The 4,160-nt window shown below is 42.0% G+C and overlaps 1 long non-coding RNA gene across 1 annotated transcript in view; it reads left to right on the top strand.

Moving 5' to 3' along the window:
- Positions 1-4,160, top strand: part of LOC107697558 (uncharacterized) — a 21,167-nt gene extending 17,007 nt beyond the window's left edge. The window contains exons 2-3 of the long non-coding RNA XR_001635214.1: positions 891-896; positions 4,105-4,160. This is a non-coding gene — a long non-coding RNA (uncharacterized LOC107697558). The remainder of the gene's footprint in view (positions 1-890; positions 897-4,104) is intronic.

The following is a 4,160-nucleotide window of genomic DNA, read 5'->3' as shown; positions in this document are numbered from 1 at the left end:
AAAATTCGTTTAATATTTTATGCAACACAGTAGGAAAAAAAGTGTCAGAGAAAATAAAAATGTACAAAAATGTTATTTCTTATTTTTATTCGTCTTGTCAGAATACAATTCGTTTAACATTGTCAACACAATAGGAAAAAAGTGTCGCAGAGAGAAAAAAAATAAAAATATAGGTTGTACAAAAATAGCCTATTAGCTATTTTTATTCTCTTGTCAAAATACTAAATTCATTTAACATTTTGCTGTACACAGTAGGAAAATTGTCGCAGAGAAAAATAAATAAATAAATAGGCTACGACATCTGTCATTTAAAATTATAGGCTAAGCAAAATATAAACAAAACCGAGTTGAACGTCCTTCAAGGACAGCGAATCCACCTTTGCTCCATCCTTATTCTGCTGTGTCACTCATCGACAACCTGCCTGTTCTGTCTGAGGGCCGTATATTTACCACAGATACAGCCTGCTCTGAGCATCGTTATACACATGAGTATTAACAGCACAGCATGTGTGCAGCGCGTGCATAACAGTCCTGAGCGCAAGCTGTGCCGGTGGTCAATAAGAATAAAGCGCAGATATGCGTTTCTAAATGGACGTCGGGAACGGGATATTGTTAGACCGCCTGCTCCCGTTCAAATTACACCAGAGTTACCGACCGCTACTGCGTTTTATTTGGGAATTTAATCCCGCGGTGCAAAAAATCCGGTCGGGTCCCACGGGAGAGCCGCGGGAATGCAGACCTCTACATTGGATCTCTTTCACAGTGGTGGGAGTTGGCCAGTTGCAGATGACGTCCACTTTCCTCTTGTCCATGGAAATGCCATGTTAACTGATATTGTACCCAAGGAATAGCATCTCAGACTGATGGAACTGACATGTCTCTGCCTTGAGGCATAGGTGGAACTCTCTCAACTTCTGAAAGACTTCTGCAATGTGGTGGTGGTGTTTGGCCATGTTCCAAGAGTACACTAGGATATCATCAATATAGACTATGACAAATGATGGAGGTACTCCCGGAGAAACTCATGCTTGAAGTCCTGGAACACTGAAGGGGCATTAACAAGGCCATATGGCATGACGCAATACTCAAAGTGGCCAGTAGCGGTCACGAAAGCAGTCTTCCATTCATGCACTGCGATTATATGCACTGCGGAGGTCCAGCTTTGTGAAAACTCTTGCACATCAGAGTTGTTCAAGAGCAGCAGGGATGAGAGGAAGGGGATAATGGAACTTGACTGTGGAGAATACAGGAACAGTTGAATGAGGAACTTGGAAAGGGAGATTCGGGAAACAGGAAAGCAGCTATCGCTCCACTTAAGGATCTCTCCGCTCTGCCAGGACAGCACCAGCTAATGTTTGATTAAGCACGGTCACCCTAAGATGATGCCAGCGGTGGAATTCTCCAGAACCAGCAAATGGATGTCCTCCTGATGTAGTTTGCAGATGCGTAGTTGAATGGGACCCACTTAATTGTGGGCGAGACTACGATTGAGGGGCTTTCCAGTTATGGACTGGGCTTGATAACTCTTCTTGTTAAGGGTGTTTCAGAGGCTGAGTTGACAGCAGAGTTCTCTGGAAATGAAGTTCCTGGCTGTATATAAGGGCGGTGACTGAAATAGACACATTAGAGACAGTAATGAGCACTTTGGTAGTGAGCAGGAACTGAAACAAGTGATTTGTACAAAACTCACCAGAGGACGAGGTGGAAGAATGGGGCATGTAGTGATGGCATGCCCTGAATCACCACAGTATAAACAGAGACCCTGAGTCAGCCAGTGCCATCACTCAGCCATTGGGAGTCGAGTGGATTCAATTTTCATCGGTTCTTATTCTGGAGAGATGGCAGGCTCTAGTTGGTGGATAACATGGGGTGGATGCTAGGAGTTGTCCTTATACCCCTGCATACAATGGGAGACTCAGATGGCTAGATGCATGAATCTCTCGAGGCTGATGGTATCATTGTATGCAGCGAGATGCAGACGAAAATGCGGTGACAACCCTTGACAAAACGGCATGAGGAGAGAATACTCATTCCATCCACTCACTGCTGCCAATTTGCAAAACTTCAAATCATATTCTGAGACAGACATCTTCCCTTGGTGCAGATGGTACAACTGGTCACTGATGGAAAAGTCACCGATGGGTTTACCAAAAACTTTGCAGAAATGGGCTACAAAGCTGTCTAGAGACTGTGTTACCAGTCCCAACTGCTAACAGATCATCTAGGCACACTGCAGTGCTTTTCCCGTTAGTAAAGAGATTATAAAGGCGATCTTTGCTCTCTTTGCCAGAGAACATTGTAGTAAAAATTCATTGCTTTCCTCCACCAAACTAGAGTAGGGCACTTGGTTAGCCATGGGACTGGCAACATAAGCCATAAAAGGAGTGGGGACTGGTGCAGTGACTGGTGTGGTGGTGACTGGAGTGGTGAGGGTGCAGGAATCAAGAAGTAGGGTAACACTTTACTTTAAATGTCCACTTCAGACATTCTACTAACAACTTTGCAACTACATGTCAGCTAGCGGTCATTAGAGTATTAGTAGACTGTCTGCTTAATATCTTCTACCACTTTATTTTGATGGGTCCACAACATACAACATACTGACTATGAAAAACTTTGCAAGTATATGTCAACTTATTCTACTAACCCTAAACCTAACCTAACAGTCTACTTGAGAGTTAGTAGACATGTAGTTGAAAAATTAATGAGAATTAGTTGACATGTAGTTGCAAAGTTACTTATAGTTAGTAGAATGTCTAAAGTGGACTATCAAAATAAAGTGTAACCAGAAGTAGTCCTAGTCATAGACCAGATGCTGACTGAGTGCTCATTGCAAACATAAAATATTGCTGTTGATGTGTGTGGTGATTGATGACAGGTGGTGATGATTAGAACTCAGGGTAATGTGCTCGTAGTGAGGGAGTGCCGGTGGAGCCCGGTGAATCCATGACAAGTGCATCGTTATATTTCATAATTACTTATATTGTATTAGAAATATGGTTACTGTATGTGTACAGCTGAATGTACTGAGAAGCATATATGGTAAACTAAAATATATAGTGGCCTAAATACTAAAAGACACTTAAGTGCCTTTTTCCATCAATATTTAATACATTTTCTGCAAATAATTTTTTAATGTGATACTTTTAGGGTTTGAAGTACACTACGCATTCACAATCTTTACTATTAAGGTCACTTTTTTTACAGGGTGTACATCCTGATTTATTTACATGATGAAAAACCTTCATTTTTGGATGAACTACCCTGTTAATGGCGTATTTGCAGTGTTGGGCAAGCTACTTGGAAAATGTAGTGAGCTAAGCTAACAGTTAGTTACTCATCATTAAATGAAGCTTCACTACACTAAAGCTACAGCCGTGGGAAAAGTAGCAAGCTAAGCTACAGCAACATGGCAAAAGTAGTTTACTACATCTAAGCTATTTTTTTTTTATTTCATTTTCTTATTGAACCATGTAAGGCCTCTGCGAATATCGCACAAATTAACGATTGAACCTCCGCATTCCACCAGAAAAACTAAAGACTCTCCTCCCCAGCTATCTGCAGTCGTAAAGAAGATCAATGATCAACAGGGCACCTAATTGTCTGGACCTGCTTCCGGTCAAGGCCTGGTCCTTATCCCTTAGGGGGATCTGAACTGCTTAAACCCTAACTATCACCAGGAGAGAAGAAACTCCCTCTGTCTGAAGACCCTTCAAGGACCAGATGTGCAGTGTAACGTTGACCGGCTTCAGCATAAATAAACCAGCTAATAAACAACAGAACAAAGAACATGGTATCTGGAAATGTTCCAGCGACAGACTCGCCCGGACCCCATGACCGTTTAACGCATAAATTGATAATCCGATAAACAGAAAGCGACAGATTAAGAGCTCCCTGTCCAGCGGAAAGATGGCAGATCTACACTCGTGACATGGGCATGACCTCAGGACACCTCCCCTTTTCCCCCTGCATTCCAAAAAAGGGATGCATCCTTTTACTACTTTCAGAAAAGCGCGCATTTCTCCTCTCACAGACAAAGGGACATGAAACTTACAACAGACAATTTCAACAGATAATCATTTATGCGCATAACAGGGCAACCAGATTCACAAATAATATGTTGTATGTCTTATATATATGCTTGACGTGTTTCATGTAAT

This window comes from Sinocyclocheilus anshuiensis, unplaced genomic scaffold (genome assembly GCF_001515605.1).
Source record: "Sinocyclocheilus anshuiensis isolate Anshui unplaced genomic scaffold, SAMN03320099.WGS_v1.1 scaffold1320, whole genome shotgun sequence".
Classification (NCBI taxonomy): domain Eukaryota; kingdom Metazoa; phylum Chordata; class Actinopteri; order Cypriniformes; family Cyprinidae; genus Sinocyclocheilus; species Sinocyclocheilus anshuiensis.
Note: the sequence above shows the minus strand (reverse complement) of the source record. Positions and strands in the feature narration are given on the sequence as shown.